Source organism: Amblyomma maculatum, chromosome 3, assembly GCF_055883805.1.
Source record: "Amblyomma maculatum isolate TAMU_Amacu chromosome 3, ASM5588380v1, whole genome shotgun sequence".
In the NCBI taxonomy this organism is placed as follows: domain Eukaryota; kingdom Metazoa; phylum Arthropoda; class Arachnida; order Ixodida; family Ixodidae; genus Amblyomma; species Amblyomma maculatum.
Window position 1 is genome coordinate 187,477,181 of NC_139346.1, and position 14,570 is coordinate 187,491,750.

General features: G+C 48.9%; 1 protein-coding gene across 5 annotated transcripts in view; it reads right to left on the reverse strand.

Moving 5' to 3' along the window:
- Positions 1–14,570, reverse strand: part of LOC146197185 (homeobox protein cut-like) — a 725,401-nt gene that overhangs the window by 670,610 nt on the left and 40,221 nt on the right. Inside the window, exon 1 of one of the 5 annotated variants that reach the window (XM_084598969.1) lies at positions 8,329–8,434. The exons of the other annotated variants lie outside the window; for them this stretch is intronic. The gene's annotated coding sequence lies outside the window, so the exon portion shown is untranslated. Of the gene's footprint in view, positions 1–8,328; positions 8,435–14,570 lie in introns of those variants that run through there. 5 annotated transcript variants of the gene reach the window in all.

Below are 14,570 nucleotides of genomic sequence, written 5' to 3' on the forward strand. Positions count from 1 at the left end.
TTTGCTGGTAGGGAGGGGAAAATTTGTTGATCTTCCTTCACTTCACCGTTTTATTGAGGTTAGAAAGAGCATTAAACTAGAATCGAGAGCGTGAGTGGACTCGACGCAGGACAGGCAGACTTTTAACTATCACTTTTTACAATTTTTAACCATTTTCACGAGTATATCGGCCAGTGCAGAGCGCCTGAAATGCACCCCATAGAAAACATCGCCGTACAAAGGTGCCTACCAAATTCGAACGCGCACTTTCCGTGCAGTGAGCAAGTAGAGATATTCTATGACCCGTTGCACAGACCTTTCGCGGACACCTGTGCTCATGTGATGCGTCCTGAAAAACAAATGCGATCCCATTCCAATGTGTGCGACTGTTATTAATACAGAACGTTGCACGCCGAATGAGGAGACAATTCTGCAGGCTCGTTAAAGTTTCAGCGCACATGTCCTCATAGTAACCTAAATTCCAGTCGCATCTCGACCTTGCGCGGGAAGCGGTAGGTCGTATACGCAAGTGTTGTTAGTTAGCGCTCGCTACAAATTTTACAACAAGACAGAGAGTTTCGAAGCAGCGTCACACACCAGCGTACACGAACGCTCAAAAAAGGTTTGTTTTGGTTCTATAGCATCTAACGTCCCAAAACGACTCAGGCCATGAGAGACGCTGTAGTGGAAGGCTCCGGAAATTTCGACCGCATGAGATTCTTTAACGAGCACTGGCATCGAGCAGCACGCGGGCGCGTTTCTTTTCACCTTCATCGAAAAGCGGCCGCCACGGCGGGATTCGATCCCGCATCCTTGGGCAGAGCCGCGGCAGACAACGCTCAAATAAATTTCGCGTCTCACACAACGCTGACAAATGCACGCTTCACATCATAACGACTTTTAGCGATGGTGCAATATTTACTTTTTGTTTTCTTTCACCCGTGAGCAACTGCGCTAAGGAAATAAGACAACGCGAGAATGGGCTTATAAGCATGTCCAATTTCTTCATAAAAATCAGCTGCGCAGTTAATACCACCACTGCAAGCACGAGAAACGAGAGTAAAAAGAAAAAAAGAAAAGAAATTTCTCAGTACATAATGAAGCAGAAAGAAAAGTCCTCTCTGGACGCAGTTCAATATACTTGGTATCCCTCAGGCAGGTATAAGTATCTGTACGCTCTCCGAAGTGCTGACGCTGGAGGCTATAGTGCTCGAAAAGAATCCGACAGGAGACCGGGCTTGTTCGGCAAAGAGGAGACCATTCACTTTCCGCGCTGGAGAAAAGGTAAAAAGTGATAGCGCGTGGACCGCCTCCCCGTATTGACAGGCGTCTCGCATCGCCGGTCATTCCGGCGAGTAAAGATCCGGGCTGCGTGAAGGACGCTCTCTTCAGGCCGAAAAAGAGTACAGACAAGCGTGGCTTCGGGAGCGATGAAACGGTGAGTTTGAAAGAGGCGCTACGCTTTAGTACGAACATGCTGGCATTCGTTTCATCATGGGCCGGGCCCTCGACAACCTGAAACGTCACAACTACTCTGACAATACGCTGTCATCACTTTTTGGCTCGGTCATCGCGTCGTCATCATTAATGTTATCACTCGTGACTGGCTCGTGGCAACCGGTTGCCATTAGGCTAGGTTATGTCATGCAATGTGCAGTGGTCAGCACCCCTGCGATGAGGGCAGGCAAACAAAAAAGAACTTATCAAGGTAAAAAGAAATAACCTCAGTGTTCAGCGCTCTTTTTGTTGCTTATAAACAGGACTGAAGTTGAGAGTAAATAGAAAACGAATGTCAGCCTATGGAGAACAAGTCTAGGTACAGACAGCTTTGCGTTTGCGCCCTCTGGTAAGGATACAAACGCAAGCACGCAACATATTTACTGCCCCACGGAAAATGCTCAACGTCGTGCTGACAATCATTCATTCGTGTTGCCACGCGTATCAAAGGACGCCTCGGTTACCGTTTGCAGGAAAAGTTTTCGTCTCAGAACGAAATCGGGCACGCGAGTCGCTCGGGGAGCGTCGAGACCACCAAGGCGCAACTGAGAGCGGCGCGAGAGGGTTCGCCATGATTAATGCGCTTTCCTATACGTGCGAGAGGCGGCAGCAGCAGGCCGCGAGATGCTCGAACAACGAGCGCTGGAATGCGCGGCGTCGCCCCAGAACCGCAAATCCACACGCTCACTGAAGTTGCGTGCGAGATCTCTTACCCCGAATTCCGCAGCTCGCGCAACAGCCGTGGGAGTGAAACCACGCGATCTGCTCCCAAACCTCAAGAACCGCGCACCGCTATATACACACTCCCTCCTACACATTACATAGCCCGAGTAGTCCCCACCTCCCCGTTTCTAACTGCGACGCAGCCTTTAAAATTTCTATCAGAAAACTCACAGGAGAAGAAGAGACAAGATGAAAATGCAAAAGAGGCAGAGAACGAGGGGAAAGAGGAAGGTACTCGAACCAACTCTTTCGGCGCGCAGCACATAAACCTGGCCGCAACGCAACGCTCGCATTTCAAAGACACACGTTTCGCGCGCGAACGGCGGGCGTGTTCGCGTAATTGATGGTTTTTCCCGTGACAATCATGTCCTTTGCTCGGCTAGGTGGGTTCGGCGGAGGCCGACGCGGTTAGCGGCGCCGTCGCGCTAGTTTGCTCTGCAAGAAGAGGAGAATAAGAAGAGGTTCGCCGTCAATTAGCGGTCGCTAATGATCTCCGCCCCCGCTGCCGCGTTTACGGAAGAAGCGGCACGTTTACGGATGAGCGGACGGAGCATTGCACGGGACAGGGTAGAAAGGGAAGCGGGAAATCGGCTGCGGGGCTTCGCTCCGTTGCTTCTTCCTTCTTATTCTCTCTTCCAACCTCCTCCGTCTATCCTCGTTTCTTATTCCCCGTTCTAGAAAGAATTCGAAACCACGAGGCGAGAATGAAATGATTTCGTGCACGCTCGCATCTGCATGCGTGTATGGCGTTCCTCCGCGTCCCGTGGTCTCATCGCAGAATACTATTTCATGATTTGTGTCTCACTGAGTGCGTCGTGGAGGAAGACGCACTCATTTTCTTCCGGAGAACAGCACTTCAAAACAGCAGGCTTGCGCTCATTGCACATACCACGGCAGGGGCGGCGCGGAACACAAGAACGTGACAGAACGAGGGCGTAGCGGAAGCTCTATATAGGAGCTCGCAGGACTGAACGCAACATCAATGAAGCCGCGGCGACCTACCGCAACAAGTGGCGGGCACGCAAAAGTGGTGCAGATTATGGTACAGCGAAGTTATATAAAAGCTGACAGCGCAACCGGGACGCTACAAAAAGACGCAACGTGACAATTACAAGTGTCCATGTTTGTATTTGTCGGTCTCTTAGTTCCGTCTCCATTGCACTGGAACTTCTGTTTTTGTGTACGTGCGCGTGCGCGTCGCGTGTTTTAGAGTGTGGGGGAGGGGGCATTAAATATTACATGACCACCTTCTTACTGAGTACCGTAGTGTGGAATTAAGTTGGGAATGACAGCACGCCCAGTGGTCGAGCTGTGGATGAGAGAAAAACTTGGGGGACACTTAGTTCAGGTACAAAAGCACGGCGTGATAGTTTTAAAGTGTTCCCCCGGTTGCTTAGGGTCCTCTGACGTACCCATAGATATCGACAGGTTTGTTGTCATCGCATACTGCATTTTAACCCGGTCGAATTATTGAGCGTGTCTCGGCGGCTGAGTGGTACCGGGTATGATCAGAGATACAAGGGTAAGAAATTTGTTTCCACCGCTTGACAACCCAATTTTCATTTAGGCGCAATTAACGTTTTCTTACTTAGCTACGTTTCATAATAATGGTTGAGTCACGCTACGGCTTCATACTGACAAGTTATGCAATGTTTTAATAAAGGGTTCTGAAGCTGCAACCCAAACAATCAAGAATTTCCAGTCACACCAACGCCGGATTTTGACCCGAATTAGCTCTTTAACGTTGTCGTGTTAAAAGGGGAACTTTAGTGAACACCAGTTATGCCCCACACAAGGAGTAACTGCGCTGAAAATTGTCTTTCGTGGTTATTTGCCACTCCACAAAAAAGTGCAGTAGATTCAAACCCGAATGCAAAAAGATATATAAATACATAACAATAATAATTACGGAGAGAAGAGCATGTGCAGGCGCACTTGGCTAGTCCCGTATATTCGTTATATACACGGACGGTGAGCCTAAATTGCAGCTGGACTAGATACATAATTGACATTTCATAATAGCAATAAGGTTACTTTCACTGAAAGCGGAGCTCATATCAGCCTCAAGGAAAAGCAATAAATTAAAGTGGAAACCGCATCGGTCCACTCAAGACGTATATATAGACTGCGACGGCACAATGTGAATTTTTTTGCATGAACATGTGCCGTCATTCCTCCGATTTGTGTACGTACTGTCTTAGCTTCCTTTCAATTTATAGCTGCTATATAATTTATAGTTGCCATATATATACTAACTTGTCCCGCAGTGTTGCACGGAAGAGATGTTTTTCTGGAGCGTAACTTTCGAATCGCAACAGTTTGGAGCGCACACTTACTACGCAAGGAAGAAAATAGCATTAACTGAATTTGAAAAAATAAAACAAACCTACGATATCCGAAGCCCTCAGCGACGTCGCAAGTCATAATAGGCTCGAGGGGGGGGGGGGGGGGGGGATACTTCATGGTCTATCCGGAAAGTAGAGAGATAAGTCGGGGTGTTGCGCTTGATTGTGAAACCATTTATAGGGAAAGGTGGCCGAACTTTCACTTTCACAGTGCAGCTGTCTCCTTTGGCTCTGATCAGGCGAAACAGCGGACGAACTTGAGCGCGTAACCCAGTTTCATCACTTCGCTGCACGGTGAAGTTTTGTGTTAAACTGAGGAAGTCCCTTACCGAAACATTAATTGGACGTGATCAGGACAGCGTATACGGCAACGATGCAATGTGAAGCTCGCGAGAGTTTTAAGGGCGCAACGCTTTTAATGAGAAAGTATTTTTCGGCACACGAGTGGAGCCATCAGTGCGTGTCATGATAAGTACGTGTCACCAGAGCGTGCCACTCATGGACTGACACATAGGAGAAGCAAATTGTGTCCACGCCGCAGCAATCCAACCATCATCATTCTGTGTGCCAGCGGAGCGCACTAAACCACTACGCGGATCCGACACTACGCGGATCCGACACTACGCGGATCCGACACTACGCGGATTCGAGCGGATTCGAGCGGATTCGAGCGAAAGTGTCTATAATTCTCCATGCCTATGGCGTTAGGAGACTGGAGGGCAGTAAATGATATAAACAGATAAAGAGAGTAAAAGATAATAAAAATGTAATAAAAGCTTCAGAATTAAAAAAAAAAAAGTCAAGATAAAAATCAACTGAAAAACAAAAATGGATGGCAGCTCAACTCGGTTAGGCCTGGATATGCGTAGCGAAAGCTACCAAACAGGTTGTTCACAAAGTCCGACTTGAACGTTCTCGTCGCTGATGCACTAGCTGCAAACCTTATTTATGGTGTGGTCGGCGATTCGATGCGTATTCTTGGCGTCTTCCGAATTTTCTTGCTCCATTTGACGGTTTCTTCTTCTGTCTTCTTCTTGGCGTATTCCGAATCTGCTCCATTTGACCGGCTTTGTTTTATTCTTCCCCGGAAACTGATGCTAACACACAGATGATATTTGCCAAGTATGGCTCCCTTGTGGCCTGGTTAGAGTAATATGATTTCCTAAACAATGAAGATTCTGCCTACTCCCCTTTACCCCCATCCATGGCCATGAGCATTCCCATTCAATAAAGGTCATTCATTCAATAAAGGACATTCATTCAATCAATCAACCTTCCTCTTCTCTGTTTTCTTCTTCTTCTTTGGCTCGTATCAACTAGATGTCATGGTTACGGGCTTACGGCGCATCGTAGTGGCTAGCGACACTTACCCCAAAAGCGCCGCTGACTATCCTAGTGGAGCTTTCACTACAAAAAATAAACGCGACGCGTCTAGTGTAGAAACAGCAGCAGCAACAGCACTCACGCTTTCTCGTTTCTCCAGTGCAGGTTCTGAAGTGATCTTAAATTTTTAGATGGCCGTGAAGACGTCCACGACGAGCGCATGCCTGAGCTCCCGCCGACGGCTGTTATGGACGCTAACGTGGATTATGTGCGTGCTTTAGTGAACACTGAGATTCAGAAAACGCAAGGCCATGACCGAAATTGCTACTGAGCATTTACAAGTGCGCAGGCTGTCAAGGAGATTTTGACAGCCTGCGCATTTGTAAATGCTCAGTGGCAATTTCGTTCATGGTCAGGGAGGTTTTGACTGGACAAGGCGTAACCACACTTCCCTATATATTTATAGCCCCGTCCTCTCACGCTCCAACGTTCTTTTGCAAAGCAATGGAAGGTATACATTGAAAGTACAACGCAATTATGCGAAACCGTTAAGACGCCCAATGCTTATATGGGGTCTTATGGCGCAAAATCTTCGTAGCAAAGGTGCTCAACGAAATTTTAAAAAATAATAATAATAATTTCAAGATGCCTATAAATTGCGGGAAATTTGTTGGCATCGCTGTGTTGATGACCAAGGTTCTTGGCTTGATGATTAGTAGGTGCATTGAAAGATATTGTGAAATAGAGTGCTCTCTACACACTCAGTCTTCTTACTTTCAAGACAGCCCGTGTGTTTAAACTGCGAAGTTTACGTATCGGTGCCTGTACTCTTCTCGGAGGATAGCAGTGGTTGACATAAGTTCCGGAATATGTATAGCTTATACAGACGCATCAGTGATTCAAAGTGGTCGAAGAACGACAACTGCCAGCCCTGCACACCCAGAGTTATTCATACATAGGGAGTATACGTAACGGACCACCCAGACTCACTTGTAATGGAGCTGCATGCTATCCGCGATGCGATGGAGGCTATAGATGCTATACCATCTATAAGCTAAGCTCAGATTTACACCAACTCTCTAGCGACTATTAAACAGCCCAAGAAAGTTACAAAAACCCTAAGCGTTGCCCAGGAGATACATGCTCTAAAAAAGAAAATACCAAAACGCGTTCAGATACATTGGATACAAGAATATGCTAATAACATTGATCCTAGAAAAACAGACACGCTCACACACCAAGCCCCTAACACGAGTGCCTCACATACAAGCCTCCCATTTGATCATCACTCCGCTTTCCAAATCTTGTCATCTCTTGTAAGGAAAAGTGCACATGCCCTTTATTCCCCCACGCACTTACCCCCTCCCTCGTAACCTAACGAGAATGGAGGAGATGTCCCTTACAAGGATTAGGGCTGTGGCGGCCCTTACTCCGCAGGTGACGGTCCTACCGGGTTCTCAAGAAGATGCAATGCATAACACATGCCCTAAGTGTTCAAGGTCATCCGCCGAGGTGGATCTTCGCCACCTCGTATGGACATGCCCAGGAATGCAGCCGTCAAGAATAAGACGACTACAAAAAGTTGGACTGTCGGCTACAAAGGAGGAAGAACTATACTTAAAGCTAATGAACAATATTAAGACCCGGGGCTTGCTCCGGTTTCTTGAGGAAAATAGACTCCATGACTTACTTTAAGCTAAAAGGCAGCATCATTCTATGCCACATGGCAAGTATTCGAATAAAAAAAAAGCATGCTATTTGCCTTTCGGCCGGGGCCCGGCCTGAAAGGCTATAACACCGACTTAAATAAAATGTTTCTTTGATGAAACGATTTGAACTTTGTGCGACACGGCTGATTCGAAAGAAAACAGAAAAGGAAGGCTGAATATTATAAGAAAAAAAAAAGCCGATTCAATTGATCTAAAACCGACATTCACGAAAAACGAGCGAGAAGAAAGATTTATTTGCGAAAGAGACCTTTACCATAGCGCATGCAGGATTTTCCCCAAAACATTATATAACCAACAGCGCTATCGCGTACGACACGCCTCTAGTGCGAACGCACAGACTCGAAAGGTGTACACCCACACTTAGTCTCTAGATGGCGCCATGGGGCCATCTACGCATGCGCATTGGCGACTTGTGGTATAACCCATATAGCTCTGGCTGTAAACATTACACTACAGGCATTCAATGTTATAAAACACATTCAATTGCACTGGCGCGTCAGACGCGCACGATATAGCACACAAACTTTCATGCGCGAAAATTAAGGCTCATCTACGCGCTTCGCCAAGCCGCTCCCCGGACCGGCGGTCATCTTCTTATAGGTAAAGAGCGCGATTCGCAACTCGATGGCGCACAAAAGGAGCGTCTCAGATGATTGGCGGGGCAGAGGTGCAACTCGTTCCTAGACCGGTGAATCAGGGATTACAAATGCCTCAAGCGCTCGCTCACTCACCTCTACGCGCCCAACAATAACGCAGCTCGTCGAGGAGAAGGGTGTTCGCACGTACACTGCCACGCGTGATACGCGTCGAGAAGACAGCAACGTATCGTTCCTCCTCGGGGCGCAGTTTAGTCCGGACGCGTGCGCCGAGGAAGCGGCATATCGCTGCTCCGGTGGCGCAGCGACCCGCGCCGGAAGCGTACCCCCATCGCCAATCGAACAGGCCGGGCCAGCCAACAGCAGCCCCGCCGATCACTTCCGTCCGGATCGTAGGGCAGAGGCACAATCGCGCTGCAAACACCCCAGCGATCATTAACTCTCGCGACGGCTTTACAGACGTCGTCGGAGGAACATGGCGTCGATCGGCTACATACAAGTCGATATGTCCGATGTGTCGTTAATTAAGGTTGTCTCGACGCAGACGGAAGAGTGGGTTTGTAAACGTGGGAAATAACGCTGACACCCGTCTCGTTGATGACACATCGGCTGTGCCATAGAACAGTACACAAATGCACAACGCACCACAGGTACTCCCTTACAAACAGTATAGATTGAAGTTTGGTTTGGTTTGGTTTGTGGGGTTTAATGTCCCAAAGCGACTCAGGCTATGAGAGACGCCGTAGTGGAGGACTCCGGAAATTTCGACCACCTGTGTTGCACAGGCATTGGATATGGCACGCCAAGCGAACAAAGATGAACATGCACAATTTCTTGTTTTTTTTTTTTTTTTGCCACTACTCGGTACAGAAATCTGCAGTTTCATGCGTGAGCAGGAGATTCAAATAGCAAGAGTTATTCTATGGCCGTTCTTATATAGGTGTATGTCATACTCACGCGTTCGCGATACAACTGCACGCACCTGCAGTGTCGCTTGGTTTCCGGCCGTAGCGCCTGATTCTCAGGCGCACCACGCTGTTTTCGGAAGAGGTTTAGGGCGAAAGTACTATGTAAACGGTCAAAACCAACCATGGCTTTTTTTTTTTCTTTTTTGAAGTCTTTGCTGAGCTCTGACAAAAATATGTTTTTTTTTTTTTTTTTTTAGTGGGAACCTATACAATGGAATCTCGTAGCTATCGCCGCAGCCGGTCACCCTGCGTGTTAAGCTGCAACCCGCTCTCGCAATGCGCATCTGACGTTCATCGCCTCCATCAACTTTCAGCTGTGCGCAAAAGCATTCGCGCATCCTACTCGGCTTAACTACGTCGGAACCCTGTCATTTATTTAACGCACATTTTAGCTGCCTCTCCTGTTGATAATGCGGAAGAATAAAAGGCAACGCGAAACTTGAAACACAGCGAGAAGGTGAGACAATGAAAACAACAGAAATACGCACATGAGGGCTTGCCACTATCGCAACACAAAGTGGACGAGATGCCAGCGACCGTCGGTGGTTGCCACGCACAGAAAATCCAGGCACGTCACAAATGATTGTTGAAAAACTCGCAGTGATGAGACATAGTCCACGGAAGCTGCTGAACAAACGTATTCTTTGTTGCCGCTCAAGCCAGGCAATCATGACGTGCGCTCGCCATATCGCTCGGCCCTGGCGGAATGTGAACCGATATCGATCGGCTCCACAACAGCTACACATAAACGCCAAAGAACCGACACATTCAATCACCGAGGGAAAACAGACACGTTCGGCAAATGGGACCGAGCGCGCGACAATGGCTCTCCATTGTGGGAGCCGCGGCTGAGGCGCGTTCGTTCAACCTGCGGCCGCGCGCGCCGTTCAAGCCCGCGCATTCACGGGCGCTTCCGCCTTTCAGCTCCGACCGACGTAATGCTACGAGCAAACACGCAAGCGGCCGCGGCGCGGCCTCCAGCGCTCCTCTCTCTTCGCCGGGCGTACATAAGTTCGTGGGGTCGGACGGCTTCGAAAATGTTACGAGGTGCCTTCCCCACGTGCAACGACACGCTAGCGAAAAAGGTTGACACGCCGCGAGTGAACCCTCGCTGAGGCTCTCGTCGAGTTCCCATGCGCCCTCGCACGTGCGGCGCCATAGAGAAAGCTGGGCGGTGGTGCAACATGCAGGCTCCCTAGGTGTGCAGAGAGGGTGAAAGCACACACCACTGTAGCCGGGATGACACTCTTGAGAAGCGTCACGACGTCCCAGCCAAGTTCGATGAAATCGTCATGTTCAAGAAAGTACGAAAGAAAAGACCTCATTCGGCCTGCATCTTCCTTGTCGTGTCTCTCTCTCTCTCTCTCTTCTTTCAATATCGTGTGTTTAGGCACCGATCAAAAACATTCTATGCCGCCTTTTCTTTTTCTTTTTCTATGTAAGCACTCATATAAAGATGCGTTAAAGTGCATTCCCATTCGTCATTTGTGTTCGGCGCGTCGCCCACCGGTGCACCCATAGGCATTCCTTTCCATTCTTCTCTTGAACAGGGTTCGAGGCCAGAGAACACCGGGAGAACCGCGTTGTACACAGGGCACCCGAGCGGTCGGGTGGCGGCCGCGCGACGTTCGCACGCAGGACAAACACGTGCGCGCCGGGGTTCGAAGCAGGCCTACGGGAGAGACGGGAGCCAGGGTACAAACATGCTTCTTTGCGGGAACGAAAACCCGCATAAGCGGGAGCGGGGGAAGAGAGATCCCGTCGCTGTCACAATGGGCGAGCTGCTTCGCTGCCCCGCTAGTATGTGTACAACGGTGACGTGAAAGGGAAGACGTCTCTGTGGACGGAACCTGGTCGCCATTATTTTTTCTGACGCACTCGCTTCTGTCCAGGCTGAAAAGTGCGTTCTGCTTGCTTTGTCGTCAGAGCGTTGCTTTCTGCCACGCAGCTGAGGCTCGTGCAATGAAGTTTTGAAGAAACTGCCCTTCAGGAGACCCGTTATGCGTTGCGCTGATGTACCGCTGTTGCTAGGACCGCTGGAACGATGTGCAGGGAGATACGAGCAGATAAGACGTACTTAAATACACCGAAGGCGATACACGCACATAGTTGCTTGTCCCACCTGGATGACCAGCCTCTTTAAAGACGTTTCATTCGGGCGTGTAGTTCGAATCAAGCCCCCCCCCCCCCCCCCCCCCCTCATTAGCTGGTTGAATCAAACCAAAACAATGACCATATTTTGGAGCGGGTGGCTGTAAGGAGGTTAAGAAGAGTGTTTCTCTTCTCATTCTCTATGTATGTTACTGCAGTGTGCAGCCGCACACACAGCTTTGGTCAAAAACTTACCGGATACCTAAAATCAACTTTGAAAATTTGATAACGTAAAATTTCTGTGAGCTGTCATGCATGAGACCACGCATATCGCAGATACTATGCATTGCCGCACACACAATGCATGACAGCGCATGCAAAATATCACCGCACGCACCTTCTAAAATTTGATTAGGACATGACAGCCGCCTTCAGGTCTCTTCCTCTCCCCTAAATGAGGAGAGAGGTTTCTTCACTTTGCCACCTGCCAACCCTGGCAGGTGGCAGCACTGACAGGCAGCACAGCTGGCTCTCCCTATACCAAACTTTGGCAGGTGTGTAACTTGGGTATGTGTGTAACACCGTCTGATTTTTGTCCCAATGGGATGCTTACGTTCTCAAATGAAAGTCTATAGGCCACAGCGCAACATATGTGGCGCTTCGAAAAGAGCACAAACGTCCTTAACGGTGATAATAGAGTTCGTCTTTACTACTACTAAAACGCAGGTGGTCCAAGGACTTTAGAATAAGCAAGTTTTTCCGGGCCCACTGGCAAGGGCAGTGAGAACTTCGCACTAACTTCCGTCTTCAGTGGTATACCACAAGGCTGTTGGCATCAACTATTCTGCTCGCCGCGGTGACTCGGTGGTTAGGGCTCTCGACTGCTGAACCTAGAAATGCGGGTAGTCAAAATTTCCGGAGCCCTCCACTACTGCGTCCCTCCGTAGTCTGAGTAACTCCGGGATGTCGAACCCTTTAAACCAAGCCAAACCGCCAAGTGTATTCGTGCTCGCCGAGAATACAGAACAGATTTCCTCGCGTAGCGTTGAGCCAGCAGTGCCATCATCAACCGAGCAAGCTGTGCAGGTATAGTTTTCAGCACCTACCCTAATATTTACCAAGGGCCCGGGGTAGATCCCTGCCACAGCAGCCACTCTTATGGTGTTAGATGGCCACGCCTGCGACATCCCGAAGAAACCGCAACACATGGCGCCCCGAGTACCCTATGTGGTCGAGATTAACCGAAGTTTTCCACCAAGAATAGTTTTCCCTCAAAGAATAGGGAGATTTAGCTTTTTGTGCACATTTTCGTATTCCCGCTTACCGGTCTCTTTCCACGCAGGCGCAGTGGCCACGATTGCACTCACCTCTGTCAATGCGTGTACTCAGGAGAGGTCCGGCAAACCGGTATACGTCTACACCAGTACGTCTCTGGCAAGCTAAATCACTTCGCTTTGAGACGTTAAACCCCATAAATCAAACCACGAACAAAACAAATCAGGCAAAGCTCGCTATATAGATATATTCGAGGCAAGAGCCATGCAGAGTAAATGGTGGGCATAACATGGCGTTTCCCTTCCTTCTGAGCCCTGCGGAATACCAGAACAATGAAGTAAAGAATGCATTCCCCTAAGAAGTCCTCAATGCGGGAAATAAAAGATGGCAAACAAGACAGCAGTGCATTAAAATCGTGCTCCCGCATTATCCATTAAGTATTTAGTCTCTCGGCATTGTAACATCATCACCGTTGTTCCAGCCCTCTGCGAGACTCAAAGCAAAGCCAAGGTCTCTGCGACAATTTGTTCACAGCGCAGAAACTCCGCCTTCCAAGGAACTCTCTGCTTTCTTAGTTTTTCGTACGTTTACGGCGATAGCAGTGCTGGATCAGGATGGATAACCCGGGTTCAGGTGTTGGAAAGCAGCCAGTTTATGTCCTAATATTTAAAGACTCAGTTGGATAATTAGTGCGCACTATATGTTAGTTGAGGGGGGTGTGACGCGATTAACCAAATTGATGTCAGAGCTGGTCCGGCGTCCTTCCGTCACTAAATTTCCATTGGCTGAGAGAGGTGTGACGTCGTCATCGAATGGTTAAGCCAGCGCCGCATCGGCGCTATAGCTTCCCGGAGGCCTGCCACTTGCCGCGGCGGTTGGCACTGCAGTCGGTAGGTGGGCTGGTCAAATCACTTTGCTGAGCAAGCTTCAGACCCTAATGCTATCTCATTTTCAACACTCGTCGTAATTAGGTGTCTCACAAATTTTTTTCACAAAGTTTTAATGCGTTCTTATTAGAAGGCGCCCTCTAGCCTGGACGACGACACTGAAATAACAAATAAGAATGGGCGAAATGTATTGTGTGCAAAGTTACAGTTATTCTGTTGAGACAATAGGTTGTCACAAAAAGAATAACTGTTAAATGTCCTTAACAGGAACATGTTCACGTACACAAAGACAACACATTTTCTGTTCTTCCAGCAGCTAGACGCGGTTAACTGGTCATGGCCATGTAGAGCACGGCTCAGATTTAAGTGGGCAGAAGAGGGTGCGAGGTTTGCAGGTTTATAGGGAACCGCAGTTGGCAGATGACAGGACATATTTTATGGAAATAAACAATTGAATTGAAATGGTAGAGGTGTGGAAGACTCCTTTGTTCTGCTGTGGGCGTAAGTAGGATGGTGTGTGATGGTAACGATGTTGATGATGGTAAAAAGAGACATACCTTGCGACGGCGATGATAAAAATTGTAGTGTCGACGTTATAAAGCACATATCACGTTATTTATCGAATGGATGTCATTAATGAAGCCTTTTCACCTGGAAAGTGCCGTTATAACACTCCGCCGAGAGCGTGCACCACTACAAGTCCGTTCCGTCACTGCGGGCACAGCGTGCGATGAGCGGGGAAAAAAAATGTACGGGGAGGGGGTGGGGGGGGGGGGGGGGGTGCAGCGAAATCGATCACGATTGTAGAGTACGCACACGAAGGCGAAGCGCACCGGTCAAAATGAAACGTATGTGCGCCGAAACGTTCGCCATTCCCGCGCGGTTAGGCTAAGAGCGCCGCACCGTGACAAAGCGGCATCCCTGGTCAGAGACAGCGGCAGGCTCAGGGGACGCGTGTACTTATCGCTAATCGTTCATTAGCGTGACATGAGGGAGTGTGCGTGCGTGTGTTCATGCATCGATTGAATCGCCGCGCCGTGTTGCCTCAGGAAAGATCGTTCACGCGGACCGGTTAGGTTCTGTACGCGGGCGCCGGTTGCATGTGTGCCGGAGAATCGAAGGCGCAGATATTTGCTGTGCCGTTCGATGAGCTCTG